General features: G+C 40.6%; 1 protein-coding gene across 7 annotated transcripts in view; it reads left to right on the plus strand.

The window, feature by feature from the left end:
• The window catches only part of MAGI2 (membrane associated guanylate kinase, WW and PDZ domain containing 2), a 1,016,953-nt gene that overhangs the window by 408,897 nt on the left and 591,327 nt on the right, over positions 1-16,729 (plus strand). Inside the window, exon 1 of one of the 7 annotated variants that reach the window (XM_045578506.1) lies at positions 10,672-11,629. The exons of the other annotated variants lie outside the window; for them this stretch is intronic. The gene's annotated coding sequence lies outside the window, so the exon portion shown is untranslated. Of the gene's footprint in view, positions 1-10,671; positions 11,630-16,729 lie in introns of those variants that run through there. 7 annotated transcript variants of the gene reach the window in all.

Raw genomic sequence — 16,729 nt, forward strand, 5'->3', positions numbered from 1 at the left:
CCACATCCTGTGTGCTAGAAGAGAAATATGGTGAGTTTTTCTCAAATTCCTAAAATTAAATTTGATTTCACTACAGTGGCTATTTTGCTATCTATTAATGATCACATATGTTCATTGAAACAGCTCTGCACTCCAAAACCCTGGGCCTGGGACTCTGCACTCATAGGCGTGGGTGCCTGAAGAAGAAAGTTCCTTGACCTGAGGGCAGAAATTGGCACCAGGTAGACTCCCATTGAAATTTCAATTACATTTTATTGAATCACAATGGAGAAAATCCATAAGAGGCAAAGCTCCAAAACTCCTCTACAGTGGAGCTTCCTTCCCCAAACACTAAAAACCAATTTTAAAAACGTACTCTGTCCAAAACAGTGCTGTGAATGAATAGGCTCCCAAGGGACAGCTGTAATTATGTTCTTTCACATCGTGTGAACACACACACTATACCAGAGTGACACGTTAAACACCTCCAAGTCAAATCAACCTGCTCCAGAAGTAAATCCAACACGGCTTTGTGTCCTGAGTCATTCTGAAAAACATTCTTTTTCCTGCTGTTGACCATTTTAAGACACATTTTTAAATTTTATTTCAACATCAAGTTTTTGTTTTATTATTAAAATGTTTGTTCAAGTATGGGTCTAAGTCTCTGTAGTCCCTGTAATTGATCACCTGGGTGATTTTATCTTAAACAAAAGTGTAAAGATGACCAATGAACCCATACATATTAGCAGATATCCCTGATTTTTCTGGCAAGGTGTTTTGGGGAATATAAAAGCATAAGACACACAGTTTTTACTTTCACAGTGTTAGCAAACTAGTTGGGAAAAGAGAATAGAAATGTTAAAAAATGTAACACAGCTAGAGTCATATGAGAGTATGGCCAAAATTCAAGAACTGACAGAAGAGAAGGAATCTCATTTGCAGCATTAGAATCTCCAAGGAAGGGACCTAAGAAAATGTATTTTGAAAGCTCCCAAGAAGATTTTGAGAGATAATCAGATTTGGAAGCTGCTAGTATTTCACTTTCTCTTCTTACACCTCTCCTTAGAGTAATCTGCTTAGTACTCTTGCTACCTGAAAGAAGCCTGCCTTGTTTTTCCCCTTTGAAATCTGTTCTTAAATAATTCAAAGCAAAATTCTTCCCTGATTGCCAAAATTGGTTTGGCTCAGTGGTAGAGCATCGGTCTGCGGACTGAAAGGTCCCGGGTTCGATTCTGGTCAAGGGCATGTACCGTTGGTTGTGGGCACATCCCCGGTAGGGAGTGTGCAGGAGGCGGTTGGTTGATGTTTCTCTCTCATGGACGTTTTTGGCTCTCTATCTCTCTCTCTTCCTCTCTGTAAAAAATCAATAAAATAAAAATAAAAATAAATTCTTCACTGACTAATGTCCAGTTCCCTTTAGCCATCGGTTCTGGTCCCTGCTATGCTAATAGTTAATATATTCTTCCTGATGTTAGCATCTTTGCTTTAGTAAAGTCCTAAAGCATATTCCTTCTATTATAAAAGCATTATTTCTTATTCAAACTTTCTAATACTTTTTTCTTCTGTAGACTCTGTTCGGGTATAAGTATATTGCGCTGTAGATAACAATGAAAAGGATTATTTTATCCCCTTTATCATAATTTTTAAAGGGGAGTTGTTCCTCTATTCAATCTCATTTTCCTTTAAATAGCCGTGATGCTTTAAAGTATCTTTTTTTTTCCTTTGTCTTTTATTGAGTAGGTGGGGAGAAATTTCTGCCCATTTATATGGCAATAATTCAAGCATTTGTGCAAATTTTCTTACATGGAATGCTCTTCACATTTAACCTCTGCTCTATTCGTACTTCTGCATCTTACAATCACAGGAAATGAGTAAGATAAACTAAATTGTCTCAGCAATCAGAATTCATTCTTCAAACAATCTATCTGAATATCATTTGGAAGGCAGTCTACACAAATGACAACGCCTCTGCTTGCTCACGGTGACATGTAAATTATGCATGCAATTTCCTCACAACTTGTCAGTCACCTTGCTTTTATTTCAGATGAATTCAAGCAGTTATGGCACCTTCAGATGGGAAATAAGTAATGCAAGGCCATGGGATAGTTCTGTTTTGTCTTGCTGTTCAGGTTTCCCCTAATGGTCCTTTGCTGAGACAGTCCTGACAAATATGGCAATTGTCACCTGCTGGCTTGCTGGAGAAACCCTGCCTTGGAATTCCTTAAAAACCTCACATACCACATAAGAAGCCTAAAAAGTATTCCTTTGAAAGTGGTCTAAGAACCGCCCCGTATATAGGAAGAAATAAAAAGGTCAAGATTGGGAGCTTGTTGTGTTCTCTCTATTCTCTGGGATTTTTGACAGTTACAATATGTTTAGAAATTTTAAGAGGCGCAATAATAATTTGCATAATGGGCCAAAAAAGGGAAACTGATTAGGACAAAATGAAAACACATGGCACTCTTAGTTACTTGAAAAGCATTTGGAATGATATATTGTCCTGTCATTGTTTATTTCTTTAAAGAAAATGACAGTGGCATGTAAATGTGGGTTCGCATACAACAATGATATGCTGAAGATAGCCCCACTGCCTGGAAAGAGCCATGGGGCATCTCTCCCCAACTCCAGTTCACTGACTTGAAGTTGATAGGTTGAAATTGGCTATCGAGACTTATTTACTCCACAACAATTGTCAATTGCAGCAAGTCAGTTTGTTTGTTTGTTTGTTTCCTCATAGAGCCAGTTGTTACACTAGAAGCAGCTCCCCTCTGCCCCAACTGGGCATGTTTTCCCAAATTGCCATGACTATGGCTGGATTCTTCACATTTACCTAAAGTATTAGTGCAGGATCATTCAAAGAGTGTTCAATTTGTACAGAGCTTTTATTCCCAACTTCTTTCCCAGAGGGTGGCAGCATGGTGCAATAAAAAGTACCTGGCTTTGTATTGAGAGGTGTTGTTAATCCCGTTCTGTCCTTCTGCCTCTTTGATCTTGGGAAAGTCGGTTAAACTCCCTGAGCCAAAAATGCTTTCTCTCTGAAGTGGTGATAGTAATACCACCATGGGGATTAAACGGGATGATGTAGCTAAAGCAGGTAGCCATGTCTGACAAAGAATCAAGTTGAGTCAAGGGGAGCCCGCAATGGGTCCGACCTTCCCCAGGATCATGGACTAATGGAATTCAATAATTTAATATTGAAGGGTCTTCCAGCAATGTTTTACTTGTGGATCTCATAAAACCAAAACCTACAACCTGGATGAGATCTTCAGGAAAGTTCAATATCTTCATTTCATAGAGAAGGTCATTGACATTACATGAGTTATTGAAGGCCAGATTTCCTTAATCCTTAATAGAGTTCAACTGAATCTTCTATACTCTTCTATGGTAAGGTAGCATCACCTGGATTAATAATGTAACAATTTCTTCTCTCCCTTTTCTCTCTTCAGTTCTCTCTTCAGTTTGTTTACCTTTTCCTTCTCTTTTCTTTCTCAAAATTTGATTTAATTTGGTTTTGGTTTTATTAAGCTGCTCTGGTGCCCTGGGGAAAGTAGATTACTTGACTAAAATCAGAACCTCTGCAAAACCACATTTTACTACATGTGAAACCTTATATGCTGAGAGACACTAATGCAAATGTTAGGTGAACTAAAGAGAGGTGAACTAAAGAGATGTGAGCAGATTAGGTAACCTGTAGAAGATGACCCATGGGGGGAAAAATGATTTATTTTAGGTGACTACTTAAGAAGAGCAACAACAAAGTCCTATTTTCTGAAGACCTATTATCTGCCAGATTATGTATTCATAAGTTTATGATTACATTTACTTCTAGATATTATATTTTCTATTTCACAGATGAGGAAATTAAGGCTGAGGGACCTTAAGCTAACTTGTCCAATGTTACACAATCCATTCATGGTGGAGTTCTGATTCAAAACCAAGGTGCCCATCCACCATCTTTTTTCTCAATATTGGGCTAGTCAAATCAGAATTGTATTCATTTTCCTTCATGATTTGAAATTGGACATTGTAAGCAATAAGCTCTGTTGAGTTCAGTTTATTTAAACAGACATATTTTTGGCCATGGTTTACAATTTCTAGAAATTGTTTTAGTTTCTACTTCCAAGGAATGTTTTCATTTTGAGAGGCTGTACAAACAATCTAAGTCACTACAATAAGGATCCTTACTTCATGTAATACATACACATTGCATTCTCCTGAATCTTGGTTTTATGAGATGAGAATCATCTGAAGGACTCTTGAGTGGAGTGGAGAAAGGCCACTGAGTGCTTTAAAGGGCAGAAGAAGGAAAGTGGAAGGTATGACAGCAAATTGCACTCACTTTACAATTTTGTCCTTGCTGAGCCCAAGCAAAGCAGGAGACCCCATATACACCCCATTTATGTCTATCTGATGGGTTCCTCAAGATGAAATAGTTAAAGGATTATGGAAAAGCATGAGCCTCTGGAGAAAATAAAAGATCACAATCCAGCCTAGTTTTCAGAAGTCTGAAGTAGGATAACTCATCCCGAGATCACAAATACAATTCCATGCAGGACAGCTGTCAGCATAGAAACTTATTGATGCCCACTCAGTACAGCGGGCATTTTTACTTGTATTGTCTGTCTCTTCAGTTGTATGAAGCAAGTTATCAGGTAGATTGTTAACGCATGACAAATAATCTTCAGGGAACTGAGAAATTACTTAGGGAGGACCTTCCATGTGCATGATTTGATCCTGAGACTTGTTAATGAAAATAATAGGGAAGGGAAATACGTTATTTTTTACATTACTGAAAGGTATTTAAGTGTAAGCTTTTGTTTTGATTGGGCCTATTGGATCATGATGATAATAGACTCAGAATACACAATATCATGAGCTGAAAAGCAGTAAAGGAAAAATTATAATAATGAAGCTACTATCCACTGTGTGCTTATTTAGAGCAGTGTCTGGTACATGATAAATATTTGATGATCATGATGAGTAGAAGGATGAGGGGAAGGAGGATTATGATGGAGATTATAGCCATGGTAGTGACAATGATGATGATAATGATGTCATGATAATGGTGGTGATATGATGATAATGTGATGAGGGTAATGGTACTGATGGTATGCCAGGCATTGTGTTTAGCACTCTGTATATTTATCATTTCATTTAACACCTGAGAACTCTATGCAACAAATATTACCACTCTTTTACAAATGAATAATTTGTCTAGTACAACACAGCTAAGAAGTGGTGAAGTCAGGATTACTAAAGTCTGTCTTTGACACCATGCTGTATTTAAAGGCCATTCTTTTTTTTTTCTTTTTTCTTTTTTTTTAAGAGTTTTAAAATAGATTTTTAGAGAAAGAGGAGGGGGGAAGGAGAGAGAAAAACATTGATTGGTTGCCTCTCACATGCACCCTTACTGGGAATGTAACCCAAAACTCAGATATATACCCTGACCAGAATGGAATCTTGTAGCCTCTCAATACATGGGATGATGCTCAACCAACTTAGCCATACTGGCTAGGGCTAAGGGCCATTCATAAAGCATCTATTTTAGCTGGTTAGTCAAGAAAAATCCAGAGCAGGAACTTTTTTTTTGCTTTGCTTTTCTTAGAATGGGATAATCAAACATTATTGCCTATGATATTATGCATGCATGACCATATATGTAACTATCTTCAAGAAGAATTAGGATACTTTTGACAGTGACTAAAAATATATTTATTTAGCATAAACAGTCAAAATCAAATGAGTTGTCTACTTTTTTAATAAAAAGTGTAATGCAGCCTATGAGCCAGAGATCCAGGCTTTGCAAATATTAACCATAGTTCCTAACTCAAAAGTAATCTATATTCAGACCCAATATACAACTGCAATATGCCAATCATTTAATCCACAAATCATCAAACGTAGGATTTTTACTATTAGGAGAAACAATTTATGTAATTAAAAAAAAGAAGAGAATTTTCTCAAGATTTTGTCTGTAGTTTGTATATATAATAACTATAATTCTCATGCAGAATTTTCTCACAATCAGATAACATCTGTTTATTTGATTTGATTTCAGATAAGCACAATATCCTATCTACCCTTAGCATACACTTAACTGACAAGTACATTGAATAGTTAAAATAAATTTTAAGAATACATATCTCAGAATTTAAGGAACTCATCCATGAAAATATTGGAAATGTTTAGAAAAAAGCAATTTTTACAGAAAGCAGGTATAATTGATTTTTAAAAATGGATAGTTTATTGCTAAAATGCAAGCTGCTGGCTCTTTTTAAATTGTGTAATTTTTACTTTCTGCCTGCCAGGCAGCTATCACAAAGGTCTCAAGATACCATACATTACAGACTTAATAATAAAGCAATATATGGAGTTCATGACTAGTTGAATAGTGGTTGGGGCAGCTTTCTTTTCTGAGTAAATCATCTGTATCTCTGAAGCTAGAATGAAAGCTACTTAAATTGCTTTTTCACCTCTAAGTATCTCTGATGATATGGAAAACCAATCGGATACACAGAGTATTTGCTTCTCACTTGTTAATAGCAACAACAATAATGATCTTATATAATAAAGAGGTGATATGCAAATTGACTCTCACACCCTCATATCACAAGATGGCCACTCCATGTTGTCACAAGATGGCCACCCCCACATGGTCACAAGATGGCAGCCAGGGAGGGGAGTTGGGGGTGACCAGTCCTGCAGGGGTGGGCAGTTGGGGTGATCCGGTCAGCAGGGAGCAGTTAGGTGTCAATCAAGCCAGCAAGAAAGTGGTAAGGGGGCAATCAGATCGGCAAGCAGAGTGGTTAGGGGCAATTGGGCAACCAGGCAGGTGAGTGGTTAGGAGCCAGCAGACTTGGATTGTGAGAGGGATGTCCCAGATTGGAGAGGGTGCAGGCTGGCCTAAGGGATACCCCCTTACCCCCAGTGCACAAATTTCATGCTCTGGGACTCTAGTAAAAAAAAAAAATCAATATTTCATGATTTTCAGAAATTATTTTAAATACTTAACACAGATTCTCAAGATACAACTATGAGATGGGTCAGGAAACTGAAGCACAGAGAAATTACATTACTTGCCCTTGTTCATATACCTTAAAAGTGGCAGAAAAAGCCTTTAAACCCAAAGCCAGCATCCAGCTACTCAAACTGAGCCTTTAGTCAGTTTGCAATAATAGAAAGCAAAACCATAACAAAATTTTTATGCATGCATATAAGCATAACCAATGGGATGAGGGCATGTGCTGGGGATTGGTTGAGGGCAGCCAGAAGAGGTCAATGGGGGGAAATGGAGACTTGTATAATACATTAAAAAATAAAGAATTAAAAAAAAGAATAAAAAATGTAGATCTTTTTCTCCATTATCTTAAAAAAATACATACTGAGATATTCAACTACTAAATATTGGGATCTGGACAATTAGGAAATAAAATATGCTATCTAATGCAAGTAGCACAGACTGACTGGAGTCCTAATCTAGAAACATCCATTTCTGACCTTTAATGAATTATTTAATGTATCCGGACTTCAGTTTCCTCAATGGTTAAATGGTAGCAATAGTACTTTATAGAGTTATTGTGAGAATTTAAAAAGCATGCTAATGTGAGAGTTGTATATTAGTAGTATTATTCCTGGGGCTGCTTTTGTAATATCAATATGTCTTAAGTGTAAACTCTACTAGAAAGGGGGCAGATTCATGTGCATGATATTAGCAGGAAGTTCTTGAAGGATGAATAAATTGGAGATGAAGAAAGGAAGGGGAGGGAGTTTATTTTAGGAAGGGATTTCAAAGCCCTAGATGTGAGAAAGACCCTAACAGGACAAAACGTTTCACATAAGACAAAATAGAAGTCAGATGACCTGGGCTATTATTTGTAGCTAGAGGTCCAGCGCATGAAATTCATGCATGGATGGGGTCCTTCGGAGTAGTCTGCAGAGATCTGGCCCTTGCTTGCGCCCTCAGCTTCATAGCCCTAACTCGTGCCCCCAACCTCACATCCCCAGAGCCCTGCAGCCTACCTGACACCCCACCTTGGTCTGTAGCCACCCGCTCACCCCATCCCTTGCTGCCTCTGGTTGCTGCCTGTGAGGTGATCAGGCCCCCATGCACACCTGCTTTGGCCTTGCATTGCCTGTTCACCTGCTCCACCACATTGCTGCTGCCAGCACCACATTGCTGATGCCTGCCATTTATTTCTGTGCCACTTCTTGGTGGTGAGTGCACATCATAGCAAAATAGGACAATTTGCATATTAGGCTTTTATTATATAGGATTTTATACTTCATGGTACAACATGAGCACATTGATGATATTTGATCCTGATACATGTTCTCATCCTGTATGTAAAAATCTATTATTTTATTCTAAAAAAGCAAAAGTCTTTCATTTGGTTTAATAATGATCTTGGGTATATTAGTTCTCTGTGCAACTTTCCTTATATGTCTAACCCCCTGGGATATTTTTTAAAAATAGAGATTCCTGACCTTCTTCTCTAGATTTGGAGTGGAACCCAGAAATCTATGTATTTACTATCACTTGCAGGTTATTCTTATTATTAGGAAAGTTTTGGAAACACTGCTAAAATCACCCTTTGCACTGCTGCCAAAAAAATCTTTGTAAAACAAATAATTGACAAAAGAACTTTAAATAGCTTGCCACTGCATCTCAGGTAAAACACAAATACTTGGGCAGAGCATTTGAGATCATTCACAGCCTATCCTGATTTACCTTTCAAATTACCCCCTCCCTACAACCACCCCATGGTCCTGTTACAACAAACTGAACCCAGGTTTCTGTTTGTTCATGCTTTTTTATATCTCTTAGACTGAAATCTCTTTGTCTTTGCTTTCTTTCCCATAAAACCTATTCTAAAAGGCTCATTTCAAATGTCACCAATTCTAGTGTAAGCATCCTGCATCCCCTTAAGGAGAAATGTCCTCCTTTTTCTGACCTTCCGTAACAATTTACATTAACATCTATTGTATGCCAGTGGTACATATTTCCAACTTCTGAAAGAGCCCAGATTCTGTTTTATTTATCTTGTACTTAGCTTAGATAGTGCTTAGCATAAAGGAAGTGTTCAATAACCATTGGTTGAATAAATGAATGCATGAGTAAAGATTTATTCTCTCTGTCAGTACTTCAGTTTGTTCCTTGAGTAACGGAAGCCATTAGTTGCTATAACATTTTTGCTAATTTATGTTTTTTAGCTTTAAGCAGTCTCTTTATATCAAGATGCCTTGATTTTAGTAATAAAATAAATGGAGTCTAGATTCCAGGTTCATGCTTCTTTGTTTGAATGCAGCTTCTGAGTCCTCATACACTACAGTTTGGGTTCAATAAAGTACAAGTGTTATTTGACAGAAAATAAGATAGGTCTTCCCCGCTCTCTCTCATTGCCAACACTTTGCACTTCAAGGAAAGTGATACCATGGCCAAAAAGAAGAAAGACCATCAGGTGAGGTGGAGGGGAAAACAATTAGGTAAATGCAAAATGAAGACACCCAATGTTAGAGGGGGAAAAAAGACAGGTGAAAAGGAGCTAATTTGGTTATAAGAGACTGTAAAATGAAATCTTTCATGTTTTTATTCTACAAATTTTTACGTCTTCCTAAATTTGACTAACCCAACTTATTTTTCTAAGGGAAGTTTTTTATTTGTTTGTTTTTTTGTTATTGTCCATTGTTTAGGTGCCAGTTTGTGTAGTACACAGTGCAGCTACATTTGCAGCCAGTTAGCCCATAATTTATGTTAAAAGCCTTAATAAAATCCTTTCTATGCAAGGAAAAGCTTTTAAAATACAAAACAAGCAAGAGGAGTAAATGGCTATTATTTCATGCTGGCCTCTGAGTGGCGTGTATGGGGTGGGCTGTATGTATTTCCCGTGGAGAGCCCAGTCCAAGCAGTAAATGTGGTGCTCTCCTGGCATCTGTCAGGAGAATGAGAGGCTGTTTGTGTGAGAGTTCAAAATGTTATGGTATCTTGTTACCTTCCGAGCCAGGTAATGCTCAGTCAGCTCTGCCTTCCCCACTTTCCTGCTTATTGAGGCACCATACTCCCTAGACTCTCCAAATGAAGAATCCATGCCTGGAGCCCCAAAGGCTGAGAGATTCTTAGTCTGAGTCTTGTTCTCACTGAACTTATTGATCCTCCTTCTAAGTACTTAGAGTATAGGTTTATAAAGTACTTGGTATATCTTTTTTAAATCTCAAAAGAGTTTCTGGAGAGTATCTCGCTTTGCTTTGCAGTGTTTGATGAGCAGATGCATACTATTCCTATTTGATGACAGAGGTAGGGACTGGCTCGCCATTGGATATCTAAAACTTTGAAGCAGGGAACGAAGTGGTGACAGATTTGCTCTCAGGATGTAGCATGGAGACCATACATTGAACTTGAACACTGTACCATGTTAGCGCAAGTTTTTCCAGTTGCCTCTGTAACTGGTGCCCTGAGTGGCATATCTACCTGGGCATCACTCCTCGCTTAATCGGTGAGGAGAGAAATGGCACAGTTAGCACACTGATGTTCTTTTCTCAGACAGAGACACTGAAGCAGAGAAGGGAAGAGTTATTTGCCTAAGAGCCAAACATTACTCATTATTGAGTCTAGTTCCACAATAAAAAAAAACTATCGATTTCCATCCATGCTCAGTGCGCTTGGTTTTCTGTCAGGTATTTTCCCTTTCAGATTACCTTTTAAAAAATATTTTATGATGCTCCTTAACTCTGAGATGAGTTGAATGAGGTGTCAAAGAAAAGGCCAATTTGAAAAGTGTGAAAATAGTAAGATGCCTGACTCTTGGACCCTCCAAAGAAACAAGAAACAGTCATGCTTCCCAGTTTAAAGAGACTTGTTCCGTTGGATGACTCTCAAAGTGTACAGACTTGTTATTAACACAGAAAAGTTTAATTACATTTCTATAAACTGTGCTAGCTTCTCTTAATTGCTAAACTGGGATGATGAAAGCAAGAGCAAAAATGCCTCATCTCTGGCAGCTAGGTTTTCCTGGGCGCTTTGTGATGTAAATGTGCCTGTGTGTACATTAACATCCACACACTCCATCCCTCTCACTGGCTCTGAAGGAGGGGTCACCTGACTTCACCTAGAGCCGCCCCCTCCCATTTGTGGAGGAAATCCTAAAGTGAGAGGCAGGCGCCCACAGGAACACAGGTCTGGAGCTTGGAGATGTAAATGACCCCGGCTGAATGGGAATGGGGCGAGGTTGCTGGAGGGGGCTGGTGAAGGGAACAGGGGAGTGAGTGTGAGAGAGCAGAGGGGGAGCAAAAGAGGAAGAGAGGAGCCGAGAGAGAGAGAGAGAGAGAGAGAGAGAGAGAGAGAGAGAGAGAGAGAGAGAGAGAGAGAGAGAGAAGTGCTGCATGCTTCATCTTTGAGAGGAGGGGAAAACAAAAGACCTCAGCAGCAGTTTTTTTTGTGTGTGTGTGGCTGTGTCTGGCTCCAAGAGGAAAATTCTAGACATCCATGCTGCAAAAATCAAAGCTCCGCTGAGACTCCTTCTACAAGAAAACTATCTGATGTGGAAATGGGTTGGACCGGCGCAAGTACAGGTGGTTTGAGAGGACACTGACCGAGGACCATGGAAAGGTGGGAGAGGACCAGCGGCTGCCCGGCTTCCTCGGAACGCGGCTCTAGGTTAGTAAGCTGAACCGGACTGGGCTCTGGCTTCGGTTCTCTCTGTGTGTGTCTCTCTCTGTGTGTTCTCTATGCTTCCCCCCTGTACCCTCTGCTCCCCAACTCCTGGCTAGGTAGCGCCGTATTCCGCCAGATGCGAACCTCAACTTGATTCGACTCGCACTTCGTTTGCAGATGCCTCTCCGTGGCTTGCGGAGCTTTTGTCTCAGACAGCCAGGGGGGAGCCGTCATGATGTCTCCTCCTGAGTCAGAATGTGGGCTTCAGCCCTCGGTTGTCAGGTGGCTGTGGGGAGGATAGTGAGCGGGTTTTTTTTGCTCAGAAGGCTGCAAATGCACGGTGAGGTTGATGAGGTTATTCGGAAGGGACAACAGCAGATATGTGCTGACTTGGCGTTTCTTGGTAAGGTCAGAATAATTCCCGGGCTGCATTGGCTTTATCCGAACCCCCCACATCATTGAGTCCAAATGTGATAAGTTTGGAATGGCACCCTACCAACAAAGGCACACCCCAGGTGTTCTTCCGGCAGAGCGTGTGGTTTGCCTCCCATCGGAGACAAAGCTTAAAGAAACGAATTTCCTCGCGACCTGGTGTGAACACCATGTCATACTTAAAATAACCACGGAACTATTTTTAAATAAGTGGGTGCAGATGGATGGAGAGCAAACGCGTACATTCCCCTTGTTTCTCGCCGGTGCAGATAGTGCCTTTTGTTCCAGCGTGTGTATTTTCCTGTGTGTGTGTGTGTGTTTTTTTTATTACAAAGAAAGCACCGCCTGTGCTTTCCCTGGTCGCAGATTTGGATGCCAATTTGCCATTGTGCCCTGGTACAGGCTCTGCTCTATTCTGGAGAAAACTGCCCAGAGGTTATCAGTCCAGAGGCTGACGGAGTGGGGAGAAGGGTTTTTTCCTCCCCGTTCCCCCCTCCCTCCGAACTATTCTCTCGGAAGTGTCTAATTCACATGTTAAAAGGCGATGGGGGAAGGCGCCGAGTTTAGAGTAGGATGCAGCTCTGTGCCATTCAGTTTGCCAAAGACTCTATCCAGAAGGCGCCCGGAGCGGAGGGAATCGAATTTATAACGGACTCTCCAAAAAATATGTCCCGAGGGTGTCCGGCCAGGCCCTTTATGGCCAAATGGAGACGTGCCCTGGCAGTGCCCGGGCGGCTGGGAGCTGACATGTTCTTGTGAACCCCGTGAAAAATGGCTCCACATCCCTGTGCCTGTCCTGGGGAGATGGTCTCTCCGGGTTGCTGAGCCTTTTTCCCCACCGTGCTTTGCTCCTAGGGCTGCTTTCTGACAGGGTCAGACTGGCTTGTGGTCCCTTTTCGTTGGCCTGCCTTGTAAAATTTCAGCTTGCACGGGGAGTGAGTGGTGATGGTTTCACTTCAAGTCCAAACTACCCAGCAAGGCTAGCAAGAAGATATTTTCCAGGCAATTACAGGTTTCCATTTTTAAAAGGGTAGATTGCATGTCTTTGGACATACCCTAAAAAAAGCACTTTTGTTGTTGTTGGTCAGGGGACTAGTAAACAATGTCTCTAAGGAAAGATGCATGCCTGTGTGACATGTTACATTGGACTCTCCTCATGGGAAGTGACAGGTGAAACAGAGGGTACTCGCCTGCCATTCATCTCTGGGAAGATAACGCTGCCCTTCTCCGTCTTACCGTGTCGTTTTGTCTTTCTGCTGTTGAATTTCGATCCATTGTGCAAGAAGAGAGCTCGTGTCCCAGAGCTGGCATGCAGGGAGGGACTGTCCTCCTGTCCTGCCACCCCATGTGCTTATGGAGGAGTCCTGAGGCTGGCAGGGAGGGGAGCTGCTAGCAGCCACACTGCTCCTTTATTTAGGCTCTGGTCTGTGGGAGCGCCAGGCAGCAGAGGCAGGATGCACTTCAGCAGAGACCTGTTTGCTGGAGGGGCTGGCTAAGAGCCTGTGTCGTTTGGTGGGGAGGGGTATGACATAGATTGTTCTATCTTTCACAGCATTCTAAGCTGATGCCTGAGTATAGGCTGGGTTCAGAAGGAAGGGGTTGGACTCTTCATATTGTAGGAAGAAGTCCAGCTCTGTCTGCTGGAGAAAACATGAGCCCACAAAACAGTACAAGCGAGCAGAAAGAGTAAGTATGCAAACTGGAAGAGAGTTTTCAAAACCTCAAGCCTTTCTGAATATGGCATGGAGTCATCTCTCCATGGGGACCAGTAAGGCTTCCAGTACAGTCATGTAAACAGCGTTATAGAAACCGCTTTGTGAGCTCTTACCTAGTGTACCACTTGCTCCACGAACGAGTGTCCCTCATAGGATTTGCATCTTGGACACTTTTACATAGGTCAGGAGTTATAGCACAGATTTACCTGGAGTCTGTTTGGAATAATACTGATAAAGCTAAGTGTCTACAGAGGCACCAGAATTGGCTTCTTAAATAGAGCAAGGGAAATGGAACTTGAACACTGCATGTAGATCTGATTATTGCTTTTACACATGTAGACAATTTGACTATAGTGTTATTTGGGGATATTGATTCAGTTATGCTTCAACCGGGAGCAAAACAATATACTATAATGAAACATGGATCTCACCATTCATGAGAGGATTAGTGAGGTTGCTCTTAAATAATTGTTAATGACTACAGGTTAGGAGGAGGTTTTACCAGAGGAATTGCAGAGGTCTACAATGAGAGAACCGTGCTTGTAAAGTGCTTGTAAAACTAAGGGCGTAGCTCACCAGCTGTTTTGGGAGCTGGGTGGTGCTGATAGGTAAGCCAGATAAGATTTACATACAAAAGACTCCTGAACCCGAGGAACTTCCCACCAATAAAACTCTGATTTAAAAGTACCAAAATAGGTGTTATATAGAAGCAGTTCTCAAAGTAGGAGCCACAGGGGAGAACTGAGAAAGGAAGTGGGTGTGATGACCTTGTGCCCTCAGGAAACCAATGAGTTCTTAATGAGAATTAAAAATTAAGAATATGCCTATAGTATTCTTAAAGCCTCAAGACTGGAAAATGGAAAATTCTCTAAGAGTAAAATTAGTTATTCCTAAGGTACCTGTGGCATAGAAAAGTTGAGATAGAACAATTAAGTTTCAGTAAAAGATACTTATCCTAACTGAATTATTATGGAAACATTTTTGAACACAAAGCTTCTAACTTTCTGAGCATATCACAAGTAACGATGGCCTGCTTTCTAACATCCATTTTCTCTATCACATTTAGAACTCTACTACCCTAAATCCCATTTTCAACATGGCATTAAATAAATAGAGGCATGATACAATCCTTTGAGTTTAATATACTTTAATTTTATGTTCATTTTTAGTTGTATTTCTCCTCTAAGTTTGTCATATCTTCAGATTATTATTGTTTTTAAATATTAGGTACTTGTGTTCTGGCTAGGAAAGAATTCAGAGCCAAGACCCAAACTATAAGAAAACATTTATTTTGTAAATCAAAGAGGAAGAAGTAATTTTTAGAAGAAATGGGTCCAGCAAACAAGCTATAGAGGTAAAGGAAGGGCCTGGAGCTTGGGAGTGTGGAAACTAATGGTTTACCTGCCTGGAGCATGGAGGGGAGAGGGGAAGGGAAAGGACCTAAGTGCTCCTGTGAGGGAGAGAGCCTTCAGCCTTGGCTCAAAGTTACAGCACAGCTTGTGGCAACCTCACGTCTCTGACCTCAGTTGCTTACACTGAAGATAGCAGATTTTTAATATAATTTGAAGACTTAACAAAGAGCATTGCTATTCCACTAAATTCGGTGATACCTTAAAAAAAAGGTTAGGACCCCAGCTGAGATTCCAGTGTCAACTGCTCAACTTGCTTACCTTTCTTTTATCCCTGGAACTAAGGCTGGAAGAATAATACATTTAATAAAAAGAAACCACATTTGCTACAAGACTGTAAGATAGACCATTCCTGCAAATAGTCCAGGTACTTTTTCTATCCCGTCAGCCTGAACTTTCTGTGAATTTTTCTACATAGCAACAGATCATATAGGACTTTGGAAACCACTCAAAGTTTGGTTGGAATCAGGGGTCTTGCCAGGCATTGCCCCTGAAGGCACAAACCCAGCTGGAGAGGAAAGGGATAAGAGCCTTCTCTGGCCCACAGCAGAGCATTGAGCCCTCTGGGTTCTCTTATTCAAAGGACCCAAATGCCCAGCTAAGGAATTGCTCACCAAGTGTTAAAGGATTCTCCATCTTCAGTTCATTCAACTTTTTAAGTCTTCCTTTTGGTTCTTGGAAAGTTCCATGGCTCCTTCCATTCTCATGATCTTATGCTCTTTCTCCTGCCAGATCATTCCTGCCCTCTTTGCTTGCTTTTGCATTAGATCAGCTTTCTCTGTCAAATGTGCTCAGGGCTCATTATGCCTTTTCTTTATTGCACTAACCAGCTTTTTAAATTGTTAGTTTCATACTGGGGTCATGATTTGGTTAATGTTTTTGTCTGCCAGTCGACAGGACCATCTAAAATTGGGGTTCAAGTTCATTTTGCTCACAGTAGGTTCTCTCAACCCTCAGAATGTGTTAAAGCACATATCAGGTGTGCACTAAACATTTGTTGAATGAATAAATGAATGAGTGAATAAATGAATGAATGAATGAATCACTGAATACTAAAGCACCAGTACCAGTGAAAATAAAGACTATATCTGGCTTTAGCTCAGTAAAGAACAACTTTCTTCATTGGGTTAGCTAATGTGGACACCTGAGAGTTAAACTGCACCAGAGTATTCCAAGGGTCTCCCTTTTGTCAGGGTTTCCCATCTGAGAAAGAACCCTTGAGGGTCTACTCTTCAGAAAGAACTTTACTACTCAAATGAACGTGTTCACAGCACCTGCTTTGGGGGAAACTGTCATTTGTCTTTCCCTCTCTGTGTCTGTCTCTCTCTAAAGCATCTCTTTTTCTATATAAATCTACCCTCTCCTACCCTTATAGACCTTAGTCCTTTGCATCCAGGACTTTGCAGTTCTCATCTGACAATGTCCATACTTTGCTAACTATGATGCTGATTAGCTTGTGAGCTCTGAAGGCTTTCCTAAGATGTGGAACCCGTCTAGCAGTGTTTGCACTTTAAACAAAGCTGCCACAACGTGATTAGAGCTCTGTG

This window comes from Pipistrellus kuhlii, unplaced genomic scaffold (genome assembly GCF_014108245.1).
Source record: "Pipistrellus kuhlii isolate mPipKuh1 unplaced genomic scaffold, mPipKuh1.p scaffold_m20_p_10, whole genome shotgun sequence".
In the NCBI taxonomy this organism is placed as follows: Eukaryota; Metazoa; Chordata; class Mammalia; order Chiroptera; family Vespertilionidae; genus Pipistrellus; species Pipistrellus kuhlii.